General features: G+C 39.9%; 1 pseudogene; it reads right to left on the bottom strand.

Moving 5' to 3' along the window:
* Nucleotides 1-20,791: 20,791 nt before the first annotated feature.
* On the bottom strand, nucleotides 20,792-21,341 carry LOC137773806 (malignant T-cell-amplified sequence 1-like; annotated as a pseudogene).
* Between the last annotated feature and the right edge of the window lie 3,376 nt (nucleotides 21,342-24,717).

The following is a 24,717-nucleotide window of genomic DNA, read 5'->3' as shown; positions in this document are numbered from 1 at the left end:
TCAGGGTGATGGCGGCTTCATAGAATGTCTTTGGGTGTGTTCCCACCTCTTCAGTCTTTTGGAAGAGTTTGAGAAAAATTGGTGGAAGTTCTTCTTTGTATATTTTGTAGAATTCGCCTGTGAAGCCATCTGGTCCTGGACTTTTGTTTGTAGGGAGTTTTTTTGTTTGTTAGTTTGTTTTGTTTGTTTGTTTTTACAGATTCTATTTCACTGCTAGTGATCGGTCTGTTCAAATCATCTATTTCTTCTTGATTCAATTTTGGTGGTCTGTATGTTTCTAGAAACTTGTCCATTTCTTCTAGGTTGTCAAATTTTCTGACATATAGTTCTTCATAGTATTCTTTTATGGTTTTTTATATATCTGTGGTATCAGATGAGATTTCTCCTTTTTAATTTCTTATTTTGTTTACTTGGGTTTTCTCTCTTTTCTTCTTGGTGAGCCTTGACAGAGGTTTGTCAATTTTGTTTACCCTTTCAAAGAACCATCTCTTGGATTTATTGATTTTTTTTATTGATTTTTAATCTTGATTTTATTTATTTCCTCCCTGATCTTTATTTACTTCTTTCTGCTGACTTTAGGTTTTGTTTCTTCTTCTTTTTCTAATTCTTTTAGGTGGTAGTTTATGTTGTTTACTTGAGATATTTTTTTGTTTTTTGATGAAGGCCTGTATTGCTATGAACGTCCTTCTAAGAATTGCTTTTGCTGCATTCCATAGATTTTTATATGGTTGTGTTTTCATTGTCATTTGTCTCAAGGTATTTTTAATTTCCATTTTGATTTCCTCATTGACCCATTGGTTTTTTAGTAGCATGTTGCTTAGTCTCCATGTAGTCTTTTTTTTTTTTTAATCTCATTTCTTTTCCCATGGTTAATTTATAGTTTCATGCCATTGTGGTCAGAGAAGATGCTTGAAATAAGTTCTATACTCTTAAATGTGTTGAGGTTAGTTTGTGCCCTAGTATGCGGTCAATCCTAGAGAATATTCCATATGTGCTTGAAAAGAATGTGTATTCTGTTCTGGGTTTTTTTTTTTTTTTGATGTAATGTCCTGAAAATATCAATTAAATCTAACTGTTCTGTTGTATCATTTGAGATCTCTATTGCCTTATTTATTCTCTGTCTGGAAGACCTGTTCATTAATGTGACTGGGGTGTTAAATTCTCCTACTATTATTGTAATCCCAACAATTTCTCCCTTTATGTCTTTTAGTATTTGTTTTATGTATTTGGGTGCTCCTATATTAGGTGCATATGGGTAGATGAGTGTAAAATCCTCTTCTTGTACTGATCCTTTTATCATTATATAATGTCCTTCTTTATCTTTCTTTATAGTCTTTACTTTAAAGTTTATCTTGTCTGATATGAGTATTGCAACTCGCACTTTCTTGTCATTTCCATTTGCCTGAAATATCTTTTTCCATCCCTTCACTTTTAATCTATGTGTGTCCTTTGCCCTAAGGTGGGTCTCTTGTAGGCAGCATTCTGTAGGCTCTTTTATTTTTTTCAATCCAGTCTGCCACTCTATGTCTTTTGATTGGAGAATTCAGTCCATTGACATTTAAAGTAATTACTGATACATATATATTTATTGCCATATCAAACCTGTTTTCCAGTTGATTCTTTATTTCTTCTTTGTTCCTTTCTTTTTGTTTTTCTTTTTGTGGTTTGATGATCTCCTTTTATTTTATGCTTGTCTTCTCTTCTTTGTGGTTTTGGTGAATCTGTTATTTTTGATTTGTGGTTGCTCTGTTTTTCAAGTATGTTAACCCCTTCCTATATCTGCTTGCTTTAGGCTGATAGTCATATAGGCTCAAACACATTGAAGAAAGAAAGAAAGAAAGAAAGAAAGAAAGAAAGAAAGAAAGAAAGAAAGAAAGAAAGAAAGAAAGAAAGGAAGGAAGGAAGGAAGAAAGAGAGAGAGAGAGAAAGAAAGAAAAATAATCTGCATTTTATTACCCTCATTCCCCCCATTCTATGATTTTGATGTCCATTTTTACGTCTTCATTTTTATCCTTTTGCCCTTCCTTGTGATTATCTTTGCTTTCATAAATAGGGTTTTTGTTTTTCGGTTTTTTTTTTTTTTGAGCTGTATACTGGCTAATTTAAGTGATTTACTTTCCAATTTTGATTTCCTCCTCCTTATATCTTCTTGCTTCTTTTCTATTTAGAGATGACCTTTCAATATTTCTTTTCGGATATGTTTATGATAGGCTTGTATTCTTTTAGTTTTTGCTTGTCTGAGAAATTCTTTATTTCTCCTCCTATTCTAAATGATAATCTTGCTGGGTAGAGTATTCTAGGTTGCAGACTTTTCTCTTTCAAAATTTTGAATGTATTTTGCCACTCCCTTCTGGCCTCCAGTGTTTCTGTAGAGAAAACAGCTGATAGCCTTATGGGGGTTCCCTTGTAATTAACTCTTTGTTTTTCTCTTGCTGCCTTTAGAATTCTCTCTTTACCTTTAATTTTGCCATTTTTATTATGATATGTCTTGGTGTATGTCTATTTGGGTTCATCTTGTTTGGGACCCTCTCTGCTTCCTGTATCTGGATATCTGTTTCCTTCTTTAGGTTTGGGAAGTTTTCGGCCATAATTTCTTCAAATGCATTTTCAACCCCCTTTTCTCCTTCTTCTCCTTCTGGAATCCCTATTATGCATAGTTTGGCCCACTATATATTATCCTGTATGTCTCTTATATTGCTTTCATTTTTTTTTTTTTTTTTTCATTTGGCTTTCTGTCTGCTATTTTGATTGGGTATTTTCCATTATTCTATCTTCCAGGTCACTTATTCTTTCTTCTGCATTATTCATTCTGCTATTCATTGCCTTGAGTTCAGATTTCATCTCAGCAAATGAATTTTCTAATTTTTCTTAGCTTATAGCTTCTAGTTCCTTTTTACAGAAATCTGCATTTCTGTTGATAGCCTTTCTTAATTCCTTGAGTATTTTCATTACCTCCTTTTTGAAGTCAGTGTCTATTAGACTGAAGAGGTCTGTATTATTGTTTGTTCCTTCAGGGGAATTCTCTTGGTCTCTTCACTGAGAGTGGTTCCTCTGCTTCTTCATTTTGCTGACATTTCTCTTACTCTTTGACATTAGGAGAAACAAATATCTACTGTAGTCTTAGAGGCATCCCTGTGTAACTTTTGTGGGTTTAATATTTTTTTGGTGTGAGGGCTGTTTTTGGTTTGGATGCTTGCCATCTCTTTCCTCAGTGTGTGCTGGCCATTATCCTCTTGATAGGTGGTGTGCAGGTGCATGGCCCACACACACACTCTCAGGAAAGTGGGGGCAGCATTTGACTCCTGAATGCAGGTCCCTCAGAGCAGGCAGCTGGCTGCACGTCCTCCCTAGGAGGTAAGGGCAGTGTTTGGCACCAGGTCTCAGGACACTCGGCAGTGGTGGTGGGCCCTACTCACCCACAGGGTGGCAGGGGCAGTGGTTGACACCATGTTGCAGGACCCTTGGTGTTGACAGGCCTCACATGCTCCTGGAAAGTTGGGGGCAGTGACCTTCAACCCCTCACAGGACCCTCAGTAGCAGCAGGGATCCAAACTTTCCTCTGGAGTCTGAGATGGCAGCAGCAGCTTGAGCCCTCCTCAATAGCACGAAGAAAGAAGCTCCTAAGGTGGGCCTTTCCTTCTCCTTGTGTGCTCCTCAACAATTGTGCTTTGCCTCTCTGGTGGTCCCAGGCTTCTTCCCAGACTCCCTCCATTGTGGCACACCACACCTTAGATCTCTCAGGCTGTCTCTGCACAGCCAACCCCAGTCCTCTCCCTAGGGTCTGACCTCCCAAGCCCGAGCCTCAGCACCAAGCCCCAACCACCTCAATAGACAATCATCTCAGGCAGGGGAGTGCTGGTCAGCACTGATCATCTGTGCAGGTCTCTCTCTGCATTGCCCTCTGCAAACCTGTTGCTGCACAGTCCTCTGAGGCTCTGAAGCTTCCCCTCTGTCCTGGCTGATCTCCCCACCAGTGAGGGGACTTCCCGTATGTGGCAACTTTCCTCTTTCACAGCTCCTTCCCAGGGGCACAGGTCCCATCCCGCTTCCTTTCTCTCACTCTTTTTCTCTTTTTTCTTTTTTCCTACCCAGTTATGTGGAGATTTTCCTGCCCTTTTGGAAGTCTGAGCTCTTCTGCCAGCATTCAGTAGATGTTCTGTGAGAGTCATTCCACATGTAGATGTATTTTTGATATATCTGTGGGGAGAAGGTAAGCTCCATGTCCTACTCCTCTTCTATCTTTATCCACCAGTCTACCTTCTCATTTCTAATCAATGGATTTGAATTAAAGGGACTTTAAAGTCCCTTCCATTCATTATTCAATAAATACTTATTATTTATTGAATATGAGAATTATAATCACTGGAGACACATTAATAAATGAGACAGAAAGGGATCCTGCTCTTGTGTTGCTTGTTGCTTGTTGCTTGGTGGAGTACACAGACACCTATAAATAAAAATTTAATAAAAAATAGCTTTGAGAAATGCTATGAAGGAAACAAATCAGGATAATGTAAAATAGTAATAGGGAAAGGCCAGTGTTAGATGGGGTGGTCCAAGAAGTCTTCTCTGAGGGGCTAACATCTGAGCTGCCATCCAAATGAGCAGAAGACATCAGCCATTTGAAGTTCTAGGGCAAGGACATTCTAGGCACAGGGAAGAGAACATACAAAGGTCTTGAGATGGGCACAAATCTGGATGGTGAAGGAACACGGTGGCTCTATAGTAATGAGTGAGTGTCATAAATGATGGCAGGAAGAGGAGGAGAGGGGAGGAGTCAGGACCTAGATCACTGCTGGCAGTCTGTGATCCTGAGAATGTCTTCTCACTTGCAATTGCATTTCTATCTTAATAGTGCACATTAAGTTTCACATGCCCACATAGGGGAATAGCAGAGAGTCCCAGCAGTTATACTGCAGTGGTTGAGGCACTAGAGAGATCACAGGACCTTAAGGACACAGAAGGCTGAAGGCGAGGTACAGCACTTTTGGTCAGTATGAGCTGAAATATATTCAGTTTTAAATTTCCAGAATCATTACCTCAAACAGAATGTTCACCTTTTTCTGAAGTTCACATAGAAAGGCTGCATAGAATACTTAGCCCAGAAATTCTACTTCCATGGAAGAAAGCCACGAGTATGACTGTTTGGAGAGTTTAAGAAATGTGGATTTTAAGCAGAGAAAGAAAAAGACACTATATAGCAAGTGCAGTTCAGAAATAGAAGGGGCTTGTCCAAATGCAGCAGGCTTTGTTCTGGTGGAAGATGTGTACCCCGCTCTCAACATTCCTTCCCCATGTTGCTGAAATCAGTTTTATTATGCTTTATATAGCTCCAATTAAAACTTCAATTCATGTTAAGTAACTCTTAGAGACTCAGATAGCTCCTACTTGACATTATCAGCACATGACATGTGTAATATGCACAAACACCTTCCTTCCCAGGAGGCTCAGAGTTTCCACCTGACCACATCTGACTCCACCACTGTGTCATGCGGCCTCCTTGCTTGCCTCTGCACAGAATTGTTCCTGATGGAATCTCTTTTAAGGCAGGGAAATTATTCTTGTGAGTCGTCACCTAAGTATCAATGTCTTCTCATTTGCAATTGCATTTCTATGTTCCTTGAAAGAGCATTTAAACAAACAAATGAAAAATATCAGTTTTAACATGTATGGTTTTTATTTATCAGTTTTTATCTGCCCTTCACTGTATCCTATGGTCTGGCTTCTGCACTTAAGCCTCTCATGAAACAACTTGCAGGACTTTTTAATGACCTCTAATCTCCCCTCCCATTACCTCTTTTCCATTCTCCTCCATCTCTGAGACATATGCTGCTATAGACACATCATCATTACCATGACAATCTCTCCTTCCTTTGGGAAGCTTATTATTGCCTTCCTACTTTTTTACTGCCTCCTGGCTGCATGCGTGTCTCTGCCCAGCATTCACAGCAGGTTCACAGCAGACTCTCCCTCACTCTTCCCTTTGGAGTCCCCGCCTATCAGTTCAGCTGTAATTTCTGGACTACTGTCCCAAGTACTTGTCTCCAACCCTGCCTTCTCCTGCTGTTATGTCAGGGCACAGTAGCATCTTCACATGAATGGTGACCATAGATAAAACCTAAATTCTCCTCTTCTCCTTCTTCCCCAGCTACTTTAAACTCCTCTGTGGATGTCTCCTCTCATCTCGACTCAATGGTTCAAGATCATCCATGGTCCATTTTTCTATACTCAACAAGATACCTAGCCATGTTGATTCTATCTCCAGTGGGGTGCATTGAGCAATGATGGACAAAGGGAGAAGTGGAGACAGCAGGCACAGGCCAAGTCAGGCTGTGATGGGAATGAGAATGAAGGACAGCATTAAGAAGAAGAGCAGATTTAAGATTTAAGTTACTAGGGTATAAGAGACTGGAGAACGTTTTAAAACACAGATCGGGGATAAATCTGGTAGAGGACAGGTTGAGTTTAAAAGAAAGATAAATGATTATTGGTAGGTTCATCAGAAGAATTTAGTAACATGCTATCATACTGGTAACATCTTATCAAATGTTATTTCGGTTAGAAATATTTCAGGTTACAAATCCTTTAGAAACTTTTCCTATACATTTTCAAGCAATGGAATAACATACTTCAAGATTATCTGTTGCAGCATTGTTTGTAATGTCAAGAGGTCATTGACTATTACTGTTTATTTCAATTTAAATTGGTAAAGTACATTATAGTGCATCATCCACTCGGTGGACTGTTTTGCAGGAAACAGTGATCTGATAGAGGACTTTTCTCAAGGTACGGTCAACTGAATATAAACAAGATATAATGAAACATTGTGCTTAGTATACTACCATGTATGTTTTTAAATGGGGAGTGAAGGATAAAGAGATATTCATATTTGCTTGTATATACATAAACAGACACTTTGGAAGGATACCTGGGAAACCAACCACGGTGGCTGACTGTGAAAACAGAGGGTCCTGAGCAAGAATGAAGGGGGTGAGAGGCACAATATAAAATAAAGTATTTAATATTTTTAGGTTCTTGAATCTTATACTTGTATTATAACCTTCTCAGAGATTTCAAGACTAACTTTTTTAAAAACCTCTAAAGATTAAAATTATAGCACTATTTCTACCAGCTGAATGAAAGTCAAGTCTGTTTTACCAAAGATTATCCAGTTTCCCTAAAATGTCCACTCATGAGAATTTTCTGGTAGCTTTTGCTCACTTTATTTCACTTTGGAAGACAGTTTTCTAATTCATAATTCTTTATGTTCTTCCCCTCCAAGAACATCTACCACTTCTAATGTTATTAGTTAAGCTTGATCCATATTCCTTACATTTCTTTCCCTTTTTCCCTATCCAAAGGCTCTGTACATTCATTACCAATTGACATAATATTTAGATAATTCATATGGATGGGAGGATAATTATTTGTGTTAATCCTTGAATTCTTTCTCTGAATGTGACATATTAATAACACCAGTTAAATATTATATAAAACCACTGACTTTATTATTTAAAAAATTAGAGTCAGAAGACTATATCTTAAGATTGATTTAAAAAATAGCAACCACGTTGATACTGAGGAGCTATGACACATGAGGGGACATTTTATGTGTGAGAGAGAAGAGAGTTGTCTTGAGTGATTTTAAGGGCTGTTTGAAAACATAGAAGAACTAGGACCATTGGATAGACCTTATGGGAGTCACTTCCCAGGGAAGCATAGGACAGAATCCTGAGTATCTTGAGTGCCCTGCAAGGTGAAGGTCTGAAGTGGTGGCTACGACACCCCTTTGTAGATCCAAAGATATGATCGTTGTATCCGTGTGTCTGTACAAGTCTGTACAAGTCAATCTTGCATTTGGAAAAAAGAAATTTGACTAAATGACAGATGACCCCAGCTCCAATAATAAGATATTTTCTTGAAACAGTGTTCTTTTCCCTTTCAACTTCTCAAATCCAGACTAGGTACTCTGGATGAGAGCCATTCTCTTTTAATTCCATTCTTCAAAGTCTCAAACTTTTTAGCTTGTTTTCAGTAAGTACTTTTCCATCTTTATTCTTAAGGTAAAGAAGAGGGTAATTTTCTTATCAGACTTTAAAGGAAGCAATTACCTTTAAAATTAGACTTCCTAAAGATTCTAATTTTATTCTGCGTCCTTCAAACCTGAGTTTGTAATGAGCATTTTCACTTAATTCAGAGATGACTCTTAGGAGTTAATTGGTGGTGGGACCTCACAGACCCCTGGGATTTCAAACTCTTGGCAATTATATCTCCATTAATAGAAGTATTAGCAGCCAGTGCAATAAACAACATAGTCATAGGCTACAGGAGTGACATCCAGGAAAAGGCAATTTATGGATGACAGAAGAGATTCACCTTCTTTATGATTTTTCTTTTTATTGATTTTTATTAGAGTATAGTTGCTTTACAATGTTGTGTTAGTTTCTGCTGCAAAGCAAAGTGAGTCAGCTATATGGATACATATATCCACTCTTTTTTGGATTTCCTTCCAGTTTAGGTTACCACAGAGCATCAAGTAGAGTTCCCTGTGCTATACGGTAGGTTCTCATTAATTATGTATTTTATACATAGTAGTGTATATATGTCAATCCCAATCGCCCAATTCATCCCAGCCCCCAAGCCCCCTTAGTATCCATATATTTGTTCTCTACATCTGTGTCTCTATTTCTGCTTTGCAGATAAGTTAATCTATACCATATTTCTAGGTTCCACACATAAACAATTTTATACAATATTTGTTTTTCTCTTTCTGACTTACTTCACTCTGTATGACAGTCTCTATGTCCATTCACGTCTCTGCAAATGGCACAATTTTGTTCCTTTTTACAATGTCCCATTGTATATATGTACCACATCTTTATCCAGTCCTCTGTTGATGGACTTTTAGGTTGCTTACATGTCTGGCTATTGTAAGTAGTGCTGCAATGAACATTATGGTACATGTACCTTTTTGAATTAGAGTTTTCTCTGAGTATATGCCCAGGAATGGTCTTGCTGGGTCATATGGTAGTTCTATTTTTAGTTTTTTAAGGAACTCCCATACTGTTCTCCATAGCAGCTGTATCAATTTACATTCCCACTAACAATGTAGGAGGGTTCCCTTTTATCCATGTCCTCTCCATCACTTATTGTTTGTAGATTTTTTGATGATGACCATTCTGACTGGTGTGAGGTGATACCTCATTATAGTTTTGATTTGTTAAAATCAAGACTCTAATAATTAGTGATAGTGAGCATCTTTTCATTTGTTTGTTGTCAATCTGTATGTCTTCTCTGGAGAAATGTCTATTTAAGTCATCTGCCCATTTTTTGATTGGGTTGTTTGTTTTTTTTTGTTACTGAGCTGCATTAGCTGCTTGTATATTTTGGATATTAATCCTTTGTCAGTTACTTCAATTGCAAATATTTTTTCCCATTCTGAGGGTTGTCTTTTCATCTTGTTTATGGTTTCTTTTGCTGTGCAGAAGCTTTTAAGTTTCATTAGGTCCCATTTATTTACTTTTGTTTTTATTTCCATTACTCTAGGAGGTGGGTCAAAAAAGATCTTGCTGAAATTTATGTCAGAGAGTGTTCTGCCTATGTTTTCCTTTAAGACTTTTATAGTGTCTGTCCTTACCTTTAGGTCTTTAATCCATTTTGAGTTTATTTTTGGTGTATGTATGGTGTTAGGGAGTGTTCTAATTTCATTCTTTTACATATAGCTGTCTAGTTTTCCCAGCACCACTTATTGAAGAGACTGTCTTTTCTCCACTGTATATTCTTGTCCGTTTTGTCATAGATTAGTTGACCATAGGTGCATGGGTTTTTCTCTGGGAATTCTATCCTGTTCCAGAGATCTATATTTCTGATTTTGTTCCATACCATACTGTTTTGATTACTGTACCTTTGTAGTATACTCTGAAGTCAGAGAGCCTGATTCCTCCAGCTCTGTTTTTCTAACTCAAGATTGTTTTGACTATTCAGGGTGTTTTGTGTTTCATACAACTTATAAAATGTTTTGTTCTAATTCTGTGAAAAATACTTTTGGTACTTTGATAAGGATTGCATTGAATCTGTAGACTGCTTTGGGAAGTATAATCATTTTGACAATATTGATTCTTCTAATCCAAGAACATGGTATATCTCTCCATCTGTTTGTGTTGTCTTTGATTTCTTTCATCAGTATTTTATAGTTTTCTGAGTACAGGTCTTTCACCTCCTTAGGTAGGTTTATTTTATTCTTTTCATTGCAATGGTAAATGGGATTGTTTCCTTAATTTCTCTTTCTGATGTTTCATTGTTAGTGTATAGGAAAGCAAGAGATTTCTGTGCATTAATTTTGTATCCTTCAACTTTACCAAATTCATTGATTAGCTCTAGTAGTTTTCTGGTGGCATCTTTAGGATTTTCTATGTATAGTATCATGTCATCTGCAAACAGTGACAGTTTTACTTCTTCCTTTCCAATTTGGATTCCTTTTATTTCTTCTTCTTCTCTGATTGCTCTGGCTAGGACCTCCAAAACTCTGTTGACTAATAGTGGCAAGGGTCGACCTCCTTCTCTTGTTCCTTATCTTAGAGGAAATATTTTCAATTTTTCACTGTGGGTTTGTCATATATGGACTTTATTATGTTGAGGTATGTTCTCTCTATGCCCAACTTCTGGAGAGTTTTTATCATATATGGGTGTTGAATTTTGTCAAAAACTTTTCTGTATCTATTGAGATGATCATATGGGTTTCCTTCTTCAATTTGTTAATATGGTGTATCACATTGATTGATCTGTGTATATTGAAGAATCCTTGCATCAATGGGATAAATCCCACTTGATGATGGTGTATGATCGTTTAATGTGTTGTTAGATTTGATTTGCTAGTATTTTGTTGAGGATTTCTGTGTCTATGTTCATCAGTGATATTGGCCTGTAATTTTCTTTTTTTTTTATATATCTTTGTCTGGTTTTTTTATCAGGGTGATGGTGGAGTCGTAGAATAAGCTTGGGAGTGTTCCTTCCTCTGCAATTTTTTGGAAGAGTTTCAGAAGGATAGGTGTTAACTCTTCTCTAAATGTTTGATAGAATTCACTTGTGAAGTCATCTGGCCCTGGACTTTTTTATTTTGGAAGTTTTAAATCAGTTTCAATTTCATTACTTGTGATTGGTCTCTTCATATTCTCTATTTCTTCCTGGTTCAGTCTTGGAAGGTTGTACCTTTCTAAAAACTTGTCCATTTCTTCCAGGTTGTCCATTTTATTGGCATAGAGTTGCTTGTAGTAGTCTCTTATGATCCTCTGTATTTCTGTGCTGTCAGTTGTAACTTCTCCTTTTTCATGTTTAATTTGATTGAGTTGAGTCCTCTCCCTTTTAGTATTGATGAATCTGGCTAAAGGTTTCTCAATTTTGTTTATCTTCTCAAAGAACCAGCTTTTAGTTTAATTGATCTCTTCATTTCTAGTTCACTTCTTTCTGCTCTAATCTTTACGATTTCTTTCTTTCTACTAACTTTGGGTTTTGTTTGTTCTTCTTTCTCTAGTTGCTTTACTGTAAGGTTAGGTTGTGTATTTGAGATTTTTCTTGTTTATTGAGGTAGGAATGTATTGCTGTAAACTTCCTTCTCAGAACTGCTTTTGCTGCTTCCCATAAGTTTGGGGTCGTCGTGTTTTGTTGTCATTTGTTTCTAGGTACTTTTTGATTTCCTCTTTGATTTCTTCAGTGATCCATTGGTTATTTAGTAGCACATTGTTTAGCCTCCACGTTTTTGTAATTTTTTACAGTTTTTTTCCTGTAATTGATTTCTAATCTCATAGTGTTGTGGTCTGAAAAGATGCTTGATATGATTTCAATTTTCTTAAATTTACCGAGGCTTGATTGTGACCCAAGATGTGATCTATCCTGGAGAATGTTCCATGTGCACTTGAGAAGAAAGTGTATTCTACTGCTTTCAGGTGAAATGTCCTATAAATAACAACTAAGTCAATCTTGTCTAATGTGTCATTTAAGGCTTGTGTTTTCTCATTAATTTTCTGTCTGGATGATCTGTCCATTAGTGTTAGTGGGGTGTTAATGTCCCCACTATTATTGTGTTACTGTCGATTTCCCCTTTTTTTTATGGCTGTTAGCATTTGCCTTCTGTATTGAGGTGTCCCTATGTTGGGTGCATAAATATTTACAGTTGTTATATCTTCTTCTTGTATTGATCCCTTGATTATTATGTAGCGCCTCTTCTTCCTTGTCTCTTATAACAGTCTTCATTTTAAAGTCTATTTTGTCTGATATGAGTATTGCCACTCCAGCTTTCTTTTGATTTCCATTTGCATAGAAATATTTTTCCATCCCCTCACTTTCAGTGTGTATGTGTCTGTAGGTCTGAAGTGGGTCTCTTGTATACAGCATATTATACAGGTCTTCTTTTTGTATCCAATCAACCAGTGTGTGTCTTTTGGTTGGAGCATTTAATCCATTTATATTTAAGGTAATTATTGATATGTATGTTCCTATTGCCATTTTCTTAATTGTTTTGGGCTTCTTTTTGTATGTCTTTTCTTCTCTTGTGTTTCCCGCCTAGCAAAGTTCCTTTGGCATTTGTTGAAAGCTGGTTTGTGGTGCTGATATTTGTAACAAAGCTGTTATTTGTTGCTTTTCCTTTGCTGCTTTTAATATTTTTCTTTGAATTTAATTTTTGTCAGTTTGATTAATATGTGTTTTGGCATGTTTATCCTATATGGGACTCTCTGTGTTTCCTGGACTTGGGTGGCTATTTTCTTTCCCATGTTGTTAGGGAATTTTTCAACTATAATCTCTTCACATATTTTCTCAGGCTCTTTCCCTTTCTTTTCTTCTGCTGGGACCCCTATAATTCAAATGTTGGTGCGTTTAATGTAGTCCCAGTGGTCTCTGAGACTTTTCCCATTTCTTTTCATTCTTTTTCTTTATTCTGTTCCTCAGCAGTTATTTCCACCATTCTGTCTTCCATCTCACTTATCCTTTCTTTTGTCTCAGTTATTCTACTATTGATTCCATCTAGTGTATTGTTCATTTCAGTTATTGTTTTTGTTCTTTAGTTCTTCTAGGTCCTTGTTAAATATTTCTTGTATCTTTTTGATCCATGCCTCCATTCTATTTCCAAGATCTTGGATCACCTTTACTATCATTACACTGAATTCTTTTTCACATAGATTGCCTATTTTTTCTCATGTATTTGGTCTTGTGGGTTTTTACCTTGCTCCTCATCTGCAACATATTTTTCTGTCTTCTCATTTTGTCTAACTTACTGTGTTTATGGTCTCCTTTCTGCAGGCTGCAGGGTTGTATTTCCTCTTGCTTCTGGTGTCCGACCCCTGGTGGGTGAGGTTGGTCCAGGGGCTTGTGTAGGCTTCCTGGTGGGAGGGACTGGTGCCTGCATTCTGGGAGGTGGAGCTGAGTCTTGTCCCTCTGATGGGCAGGGCTGTGTCAGGGGGTGTGTTTTGGGGTGTCTGTGAGCTTAGTACAACTTTAGGCAGCCTGTCTGCTGATGGGTTTGGCTGTGTTTCTGTCTTGCTGGTTGTTTGGCTTGAGACGTCCAGCACTGGAGCCTACAGGCAGTTGGGTGGTGCTGGGTCTTTTTGTCGAGATGGAGACCTCCAGGAGAGATAATGCTGGTTAATAATCCCTGGGGCTGGGAATTCTCTGGTGGTCCAGAATCCTGTACATGGTACTCCCACCTTGGGGGCTCAGGTCCGACCCCTGGCTGGAAAACCAAGACCCTGTAAGCTGCACAGCACAGCCAAAAAAAACGAAAAAAGAAATAAAAAAGGGAAAAGAAAACAAACAAAACCCAAGACAAATGATAAAAACAAAACTAAACAAACAAAAACAAACCAAAAAAAGGCAAAACAATCCCAAAGAAAATAGAAAACGAGAAACCAACCAAACAGACAAAGAACCCCAAAGTGAAAACAAACAATAAAAACAAAAACAGAAAGCAAACTTAAATAAATAAAACAAAAAAATAATAAAAAAAAGGAAAAAGACAAAAACAAAACAAAACAAAGCAAAAAGGAAACACACACAAAAAATAAATAAATAGAAAAATTAAAAATGTATTAAAGAATTTTTTAAAGCCAGAAAATATAAATAAAAAATAATAAAAAAATAAAACAAGAACAGAACAAAACAAAAGAAAATCAAAATTTTCTTGGGGCCTCTGCTATCAGTGTCCTTAACCCCACAGTGAGCCACAGCCAACCTCCGCCTCCCCAGGAGGCCCTCCAGTACCTCTAGGTAGGTCTCTAGACCTGCTGTGGGCACTGTGGTGGCAGCTCAGACTCTGACCTGGCCCAATTCCCAAGTGTACTTGTCCCCAAAGTCCACAGCTGCTAAAGTTAGATGGGTATCAGCTGCGGCAACACTTATTGTGTATTCAGATATTCCACAAATGCAGGGTTTACCAAGCTGATCACTGGGATTTAATCTCCAGCTTGTGCAGCTGCATGGAGAGATTTCCATACCTTAATCGCACAGCTCCTGGGGCTCAGTTTTGATTTAGGCCCCAACTCTGCTTGTGGGACACCCACAGGAGTCTGTTCCCTACCCAGGTGAGAGGGGGCGAATGCAGCAGATGACTGAGGCACACTTGCTTGCTCAGGCCAGGGAGGGATAAGGTGGCCACAACTGGGACAGGCACACTCACTCTGATGGGATCCCTCTCTAGTGCCTGCAGCAGCAGACACCAACAGGAAGTTGCAACAGAACGGGGTGTGCTCGCTCTGGTGGGAGTCATTCCCAGTCCCTGTGGAGGCAGAGGCTGGCATGTGGGGAGGGAGTCGGTGATTGTGGCCCTGTCCCTTGTGTACGACTCAACAATGGTGCTTCATTTCCAAGGCAGACCACACTTCCTCCAAGAGCATTCCTGGCCATGGGGCCCCTCACTCTCAACCCCTCAGGTTGTCTCTGTGCAGTTGAGCTCCTCACTCTTGTCCCTTCAGGCCATTATTGCACAGCCAACAGCGGTCCTCTCCCTGGGTCCACTCTCCTAACTCCATGCTTTAGCACTCAGCCCCCACCAGCATTAGCAGATTCCCATCTCAGGCTGGGGTGCCCAAGGCTGATTACCAAGTAGGCTTTGGCAGAAACGGCACTCAGGACCCCAGAGCTTGCATGGATGGATGAGGCTTTGGCTTGAGGGGTGGACAAGCCTGCTCAGATGGATGCCCCTCCCAGTGATCATGGAGGAAAGGACCTGCTGGTGGGGTAGGTGGTTACAATGGTGACCCCACTCCTTGCACATCACTCACCAATGTCTCCTTGCCTCTATGGTGGTCCAGGCTTTTTCTGCAAACATTTCCAGTGGTGGAGCTCCTTACTCCTGTCCCTTCAGGCTGTCTCTTCACAGCCAACAGCTGTCCCATCCCTGGGTCTGCCCTCCAAACCCCACTTCCCAGCACCCAGCCCCACTCCACACCAGTAGACATACGAGGAGACACACTAGGGTGTGCAGGGCTGCAGCACAGACCATGTGTGCAGATTTTACTCTGTCTTGCCTTCCACAGACTGGTTGTTGCATTCCCCTCTGACCTCCTGAAGCTCCTTCTCTGCCCCACCTGTTTTCCCCACCATGAGGGGGCTTCTCTGAGTGTGGGAACCTCTCCTCTCCTTCAGCTTCCTGCCAGAGGTGCTGATCCCTTCCCATTTCCTCTTTCCTTTTTTCTGTCTTTTGTCCTACCCAGTTGTATGGGGATTTTTCATCATTTTAAGTGTCTGAGGTCTTCCACTAGAGTTCAGTGCATACTCTGTGAGAACAGTTCTATTTGTAGATGTATTCTTGATGTACTTGCTGAGATCCACCTTTCGACAAGCAGTTGCATTTCATTGTGAGGCAAAGAGAATGTGCCTGCAGATACAGAGATGTTGTAAGCAGGAAGCAGGATGGTTTCACTCACATCTGTTAGCAACAAGACCATCAGAAGTGTCATTCCTTGGGCCGAGTCTTGCTTCCTGTTACTTCACTCCCTTGTGCTTTGGGCCTGCTCTGCTGACTTGCTGCTCTCCTTTGTGCTTTTTCTAAATCTCCTGGGCCATCTCACAATGCCCAGCAGGAGGTAGGAAGCAGAGGTGCAGTTTGGCAGGCCTGCTCCTTATAACACATATGACTGCAGTGAAGTTGGGACAGTATGTGTGTGCTGAGTGGGTATCTTCCTTCTCATGGGTGTGGCTATGATGGAACCAGAGGTCTGAATGAGGAGGATGGTAGAAATACCTTTGTGTTCTTTCACCTCCCAGGCCAGAAGGTATTAATCTGAGGGGCATAGGGAGCTTCCAGTTTCCTGGGGCATCCCTGAAGTCACATATAAAATGTGTTTGTGCACAAGATTTTATTCAGATAAGATTAAATGCCCTGATTCCAACCTCTTCAGAATATTTAATCTTATTCCTAGATCTTCTTCATCTTCTTCTGTGGGGTCGACTTTATTATTTATTTTATATGGTGTTTGACAGATGACAGAAAAAGAGAAAGCACTAAATGACGGATGTTTTCAGGTATGCAAAAGTGGTGGTTTTTAATGTTGGTTTGGGTGTTTTGTTTTTAATGAAACAATCCATGATAGAACAGACCCAAATAAGTTTTGAGAATAAAATGTACATATTCTTCCCCTGAGAGATACTCGTAGCCAAATTAGTTTAAAAAGTGTTTTTTATGAACCTGGCATAAATTATGACTTGCTTTGGGCAAATAACTGATTTCAAGGCTGGCTTAAACCCAGGGAGTGTTCAAGGAATGTTCTAAAAACTAGAGTATACAATAGTGTGTAACCAGAGTTTCACTATTTGTGCTGTGACTATGGTCTGTATTTAATCCTTAAATAAAGATCCATTGTCTTCCACATAACTTACAATTTGTTTGACTCTGAAATACATTGGCTGGCTTTATGACAAGTTAGTTCTATACAATCACATGTAAAGTTGCTTTTTAAAAAATATAAACAGTGTGCACTCTCGTTCAAGTTCATCCAGAGTTACAAGTACACAAAAAACTAAATAATAACGAGTAAAAGTAAAATTTCTCTTTCGTCAAGGTATACATAGGTCATTTGTATAAATTCCTCCAACTTAAAAATTTTTTTCAAATATATATTTATTTACACACACAGATAATATAGATTCATTTTTAATTCTGTTAAATAAATTCTATGTGTTACTTTGCAACTTGCTTTTTCATGAAACAGTATGACTTTGAGGTATCACCATTTCCTGTTTTGGGGTTTTCTACTGCTATATCATAACAGGGCAAAAAGCTTTACCTAGAACCACATAATTATTGAAAGTTTCTAATTTTTCAGATATGAATTTTATTTAAAGTGAGTAAAACCCAGTCACCAGGCAGCTTCTGTGCTATCTTAACATATTCTAGTCTTGTCTTGAATTCCTTAAAATTTTGAGGCAAAAACTTCATTGTAACAAGTTTCTTGAAGAAAAGTAGAAAACCAGAAGTTTAGGTTAAACTTTAGGCTGTCAAGTATCTCCTGCAGCTAATTCTAACTGAAATTGGTGGTAATAACCAGTTTTCAGATTAATTGTAATAAAAATATCCAGCACGTTAATGATAAAAACAAAGTTATTATGAGTCAGTTTATAACATTAGGCTTTTGAAGCCTGCAGGAGCCAGTAGCTGCCTCTCTGTGTGTAGAAGCTTGAGGAGCCTCCTCTGTCTCCCCTCTCTAACATGAAAGAGTGAGAGGGGAGCTCTGAGTAGGCAGAGGTGTGGGGAGAGAACAAAGTGAGCCAGTAAATGTGCCCTGAAAACCTGACCTCTTCCCCACTCAGTCCTATTCCAGACATTCACATGCAGGGAGACCTCAGCTGAGAAGTGTCCCTGAACTGGCTATTAAAACTTCAGACCCTTGTTGCTTCATCTTCCCCAAACAACCCCTAGATTATTACTCTTAAAGAAATTTTAAACTTTGGGGCAATGTTTGTAAATTAGTAAGTGTTTTTCTAATGATTGGAGATAATTTTCATTTTTTTAAAATTATGTCTTTAAAACATAATTAAACAATCTGTGGCCAATATTATCTCTTTCCTTCCCTGTCATACCCAACACAACGTTCAACTCAGTTCACAAACAATTCAGAAGAAACTGAAATTGAAATTTAATATGTAGCATTGGGCACATATGAACCTTCATGTGTTTTCATTTTTATTCCCTTTAATGTTACTCTATAGAATCATTACATTATTTCATTGATTTTCACGACTCCTTCAAAGATCTCCAGATGTTAGCAGTGGAAAAGTTTCTACTTCCCCTTGTTCATATGAGGCAGATGAAAGTGGATCTGCTCCAGGGCACCTGGGGAGACAGAATTGAAAACGCCTCCTCTATACTGTGGAGATAATTTAGCAGTTACCTTTTCAAGAGTCATTAGTACCTGAGCATAGAAAATGCATTTCATCATGTGTCACTGCCTCCAATACTTTAAAGGTGGCAGAACTGAAGTAGTATCATGTATGTTGTCTCCACCTATTCCAAGAGTCTGCTTAGAATGTTGTTTTGACTCTGTATCATTAAAACCCAGTGTGGTCTTTTTAACAATCCTCAGGCTCTCTCACTGAGAAAGTTAGCGAATTCATTCATTTAAATGAGTTAATTATCATGCCCAAAACCTTAGCCTTGAGAGACCCCCTGTGCTGAGGTCAGCAGCACTGATGGTGCAGAGCCCTTGAGAACAGCAGCTGGAGCTGGACTTGTGAGCTGCTAAACACTGAAACCCTCTTCTCCCCATTCTTCACACACTCACTCCCATACCTCCTCAACCTCCTCCCCTCCAAAATAATGCATGACCTGTTGTGTCAGTGTCTGGGGTGGGGAGACACTGTTTAGATGTTTAGTTATGATTTTCAGAGAAAATTGCTTTAGCTTTCAAATTACTGAATTGCAGAGAGTCTCCAGATTGTTATTCTCAGTACCGAGTGTACACTGTGAATCAGAAGATGATGCCCATCCTCATGGAGCACACTTCCAACCCAGGGCTACCGAAACCACAGACCATCCCAACACTTTGTCAGCTACTGAAGATGCTGTGTGTGACTCAGTCAGAGGGTCCTGGGTCAAGAGCCCACTCCTGCACTTCCTTTGTTGTGGGGTTGGCTCTTTTGGTCTCGTGCTGTGCTCTGTGGCATTCATACCAGAGGAACATTCCATAAGCCTCAGAGAGTGGTGCTGCCTGAGTCCCTGCAGGCAGGAAGGCAAACTCAAACCCAGAGTAATTGTCTATTTGTGTGAAATAGTCAGCTTGTAGCTAAGTGAGTATCTTGCTGGTCTCCTCAGAGTGATGCTTACAGGTGGCTCAGGATGGCTGTCTTGCATGCAGGCTGGACATTCAGCAATGACAGTAGCTAAATCAGCCTTAATCAGTAGTAGCACATATTGTTGAGCTCCATCTTTCACACTGTAGCCATTCGGCTCGTGTGTCCATCCTGTTAGCACAGAGGTGGCCTGTGACCAAAACTGGCCAACATCACCTGTCCTACATAGTCCTTTATTTCCTCTTCTGTTCTGGGACCTCTCTGGTGGACATGAATATGATACAACAATCTGCACACATTCCTGGTCATCCAACCACAAACCAGTAGCTCAGACCTTGTTCCCAAACTTCCAGGCTTCTGAAGGCAAACCATGTAATTCACAACTCTCATGGGTCAGTAAGTATTTAACCCTGACCCACTTCTTCTACACAAGGTTGATGACCTGGTAAATCCCCTATTGGGAAGCATTTTCTCTCATCACTGTCTTTTGCAGACACTGCTGAGTGAGGCTCCAGTGAAGTTGACATCTGAATTTTGGCTTGCACACCCACAAATTTAACCAGCCCACTCATAAGCCAAGGTTGGTAATAAGGAATCCTCCCTACAACAGTAGATGTTGGCTCAGGCAGGGTGCTAGTGCAGTAGGGGTAGATAACTTGGGGGTCTGGGCCACCTGCTCATGCAGCTGCCTGTACCCTCTGGTGTTTGTGCCTGATTCCAACAGTGTATCTGCCACTGGTGGTTCCTGACCTTATGGCTTGGTGGTTCTGATAGAACTCAGCTCATGATGTACTTTCCCAATGCATGGTCGCTTGGTGTCCCATGGACAGGCATTCTCTCTCTACCAGGGCCCAATAAGAACTCCAGCAGTTGTTTTTGTAAAGGCACATACTCCTCTGATGTGACAACATGGCCTTGTTCCATAACCCCAGGGACCTGACCTGTGATCGTTGTTCTGGCACATGCCACCGACTCCACATGGCCTCTTGTCCCTCCTCCTCCACTGTAAGCCATGGTAATTCTGGCATTTCAGCTTCACTTGGCCTGGGCCATCACTTTCTACATGTTTCTTGGAGCCATATCAGTAGCAAGGTCACATCATTTCCTGGGGAATGTGCCAGGGTGTTAAATCTTGTATCTTGGGAGAGCACACAAATCAGTAAGCTCGCCTGTTCAACTTTGTGGTCTGGCCCTGGATCAAGCCTTAGAATTCAGTCCTATTTGTCTTCTCTCAGCTCCCACTAGCACACTCTGGCTGGGTCATGAAACTCTTTTGGGAGAGTTATAACCTGTTGATCAGGAGAGGAGACAGGGACAGGTGTTAAAGGAAAGGATATTGTCTTGCAGAGAAACATCTTCATTGTCTCCAAGCAAGGTGGCAACACTTCTTGTTGTTTTCTTTTTAGCATCTGTTGAATTTATTCTGCATAATCACAGAGGTATTGTCTTCATGCTATCACACAACACAGATACTGTGCTCTATCCATATTGAGCCCAAGTGCATTCCTTCTGAGACTTATTTATATGTTTTCATATGCCACAGCCCATCACTTAAATAATGGATATTTTAAATGTCAATTCCCTTGTTGACTTTCACGGTATCATCTGCAGACATCTTCATGATTTCAACACACAGAGCAAGCTATTTTCCTTCTGCCATGATTGCAACAATCATATCTACTGCAGCAGAGTAAAGCTTAGCTCCTGGAGAAGTTAAGCCTAGACACATGATGTCTGCTCCTCTGAGTACAAACTTTATGGCTCCTTTATCAACCTGCTGGTGTAGCAAGAAGGGGATTTTTTTTGTCTCTATTTGTGAAGTAACCTTAGGGTTGGATAAAAAGGTCCTTCTCTTTTTCTAAATAAAGTAACTCTCCATTCACCGTAAGAATTTCTATATGTACATGGCATCCCACTATTTTAACTAGATCCTTCTTAGGCGTGATTTGATTAAGGCATGGTTCAATGCCTAGGAATTGCTCTACTGGTTCTTAAGACCTTTAATAACAGGTTTTAAACTGGATGCAATTAGACACATTTTCTTTTTTATTACATTTCTTGAACATGATTCAAGGTGAAGGGATAATGATAGGGAAGAGTTGGGAATGGGGAAAAATAGAATTAGTAAAGGCCCAGCAAACCCCCTACACCTGGAATGCCAAAGGGATAGTCGCAGCTGCTGTTGTTATCTGGAAGTTAGATAGCTGGCCACAGTTTAGGGCCTCTAGGGAAATCTGACTACTTCTGCTCCTCCAACTACTTCCTTTGACTACTCATGTGAACACTGCGGCACTTTTGGGGGCTGTTTGTGTTTACCAATTTCTCTCCAGGGCGGAAGTTGAAAAGATGAAGAGATGGAACAATCATTCTAGTTGCAAGAAGAGAATGGAGGGACAGCACCTGTTCTTAATAAGGATGGTTGAACAAATGCAGGCTCAGAGGGGTCAGAAAAGTCTGGGGTTCAAAGTTCAGAGGCATCCACCTGAATTCCTCTACCAGGTTTTAGGGTCTCCCTCGCATCCCTAACCTCCCACAGCCTAGCAGACATCTCGTGGGTGGGTGACTAACTTTGTGTAGAGCTTGGAGCTTGGCTACTGTGACTAATGAACCCTGGGTCAGGGTGTGGTTTTCAGCTTTTTCTGCTTTCTTTCTACCTGGAAGCCCCTCTGCTTGTTTCGGTGGTGACTAGCAATTACTATCCTGTCATCTGTGAGAGTTTTGGCAGCTGGACCACCATCTATTTCAGACACTATGGGTACTCCACCTAGCCCCTGAAGAGGTTCTTGTTGCCAGCTAAATAGGGAGCACTGTAGCTCCAAAATCTCTTGCATCACTGCTTTTCCACCTGTCACAGTTAGCTTCTTGTAAGGAAGAGAAACTTTGCTTTTCCTTGCAATCTGCTGGTGTCACTTAAGAAGTGATTTTCAACTGGGGCAATCCTGACTCAACCCACCAACCCCAAGGAACAAGTGGCAGTGTCTGGAGATATTTTGGGTTATCACAACTGAGGACATGCTAGTGGATAGACACCATGTGTGTTGCTCAGCATCCCACAACTCATAAGACAGCCTCCATACCAAAATATCATCCAGCCCAGTATGTCTTTAGTGTCCAGGTGGAGAAATTGCTCTTCTAAAGCAAGAGCAAATAGTTTTAACTTTAGACAATGTAAAGTCTGTACTTTTTAAAACAGAGTATTTGACTAAAACCTTTATGCAGAAAGTGAATAAACATGTTGAGATGAGTGGCACTGAGACAACTCTTGTTGAAAGTTACTACCCAAATGATTCAATTTCTCTCATGAGTGTTATTATCAGAGGGAAAAAGTGCATGCAGATAAAACAAACTGTGAGAGCTTATAGTGCCCACTGCAGGGAGAGAGATCTTTGGAGCTACGCTGCAGTCACAAGCTATGCAAATCAGCTTAGGAGTATATGCTTGTACAGTTTAGCCCTCCTTGTCCCCAGTAAATGTCCTTGGAATGCCTGCTATATGCCAGACGCAGGAATGTCACAGCCCAGTCTCAAGTAATACCTCTGTCAACCTGCACACTCGGGAAGTGTAAGCACCAGAATAAGTCTCAGTTGAGGAAAGCACAAAGCACAGCTTAGTGACTGACAGAGGCTCTAATTTGTGAACCTTGAAGCTCATGGGTGAAGCTAAAGAAGTGCTTAATGAATGGCTGATACACTTACCCTGAGTTTACCAAGAAAACCTGCCCATGTGGGGGTCTTAGAGACCAGCACTGAGGAGGAAGTGGCAAAGTTGTCACCACTGCTTCCTCCATAAGGTTTGAAACTGCCTGATCCCACCACTCACACTGGGCCAGCTTCCTCACCTTATCTCTTACTGTCATCTTTTCGGCTGAACAAAAAGAGGTCTCTATTTGACTTTTCTCTGGCAATTCACATTTGTCTGGATGGTTACACAATAACACTCTAAAAGTAGGTGGACAATTTTGACCAAATTAGGTATTTTGCAAGTTTCTTTACATTAAGTCCTTTGTTTAGTCTGTCATCTGAAAAAATGACATCTAATAAATTTCCCAATGACCAATCTTTGCAGATCTGAAGTTAGAAATCTCTTATTGTAAAATTATAGATAATTGAGTATATGAGAATAGGCTCACTCAAATTTGAATATATTTAATCATGATAATCTTATTAAAGGAGTTTTTCTTATTTCACTGCCCATGTTTAAGTGGAAAGCATTAACAACCTCTAATCCACTCTAGCACTCATACTCAGGTAAATTCAGAAATGCTCTTAGTTTTCCTGCAGATCTGATGATCTGGAGGGAAGGAAACTTAAAGTAGGGAAAGACTTTGCAGTCACAGAAGGTACTGAGCAGCCAGGCTCTGAAAGGAGGAAGATGGACAACATAGACAGCTTGCTGACTTGAAAGAAGGGTTCTTAAGATTGGCTGTGGGCCCGAGCCTGACTGACATCAGACCTGAGAAAATCAAGGAAAGGAAATAAAAGAGAGACAAGAAAGAGGAGAACAGTGGTAAGGCAGTAAATTGATCTCCAGATGGCAAAACATAACATTCAAACAATGACTGGGAAGGGCAGAGAGGGTCCTGAGAAGAAATACCTGAAGGATGCTTCCTCCTCTTCACTCCCCCCTCCAGATGGGGTACATGGGGAGGGCGAGGTGGTTTGCATCCACTACCTTAAGACTCTGTCGTTCAAGTTGGTCTTGAGAACATACTTCGTGTTTCACGTGAGTGATTCAGTTGTGGTGTCATCACTGTAATTGCAAGGTCTTCTCTGCCTGCCCCCTCGTCCCATTTCACTTTGGCATCAAGTCTTCATTTTTTCAGACAAAGAAATTGTGGCTCATTGGGCAGAAGCTGACCACACATGAGGCAAAGGCCTGACTCACAGGTGTAATACATATTAACATTATTATATTAATTAATTTATGTTTATTAATTTAATTTATTATAACAACTTAATACAATATGTATATATGTATACAAAATGTAAAATAGTATATAAAATATGATATGCTATGTTATATTAATAGAATATTTATATCAATAATATATGTTAATGTTAATAATACATAGACTGATTAAGTTAGTGACATCCTTGGCAAGAAGACTAATGAAGACTAAGGAAAACAGAAGAATCCAGAACTTTTAAGATCTTTGAGAGAACTCTTTGCCCATGATGTAAATGGAGAGAAGTATATGGAAGACATCAGCTAGGGCTGCTCACACTGCTCCTCTTGATCCCCTGTTACTGCATCAATAGTGAATCAGGGTGCCCCAAGTGTCCAGGCAAAGCAGGAGCCCAGAGGCCAGGGCCCAGCCTCCCTGGCCAACTCCCTACCTTCTTTCACCACATCACACTGACCCCAGCCCACCCATACATCACTTCCTCACTTACACAGTTATGAACAAATATTATAACTTCTCCTAAAGAATGAAGTCTGTAT

Source organism: Eschrichtius robustus, chromosome 12, assembly GCF_028021215.1.
Source record: "Eschrichtius robustus isolate mEscRob2 chromosome 12, mEscRob2.pri, whole genome shotgun sequence".
Taxonomy (NCBI): Eukaryota; Metazoa; Chordata; class Mammalia; order Artiodactyla; family Eschrichtiidae; genus Eschrichtius; species Eschrichtius robustus.
This window is presented reverse-complemented; position numbering and strand designations above follow the sequence as displayed.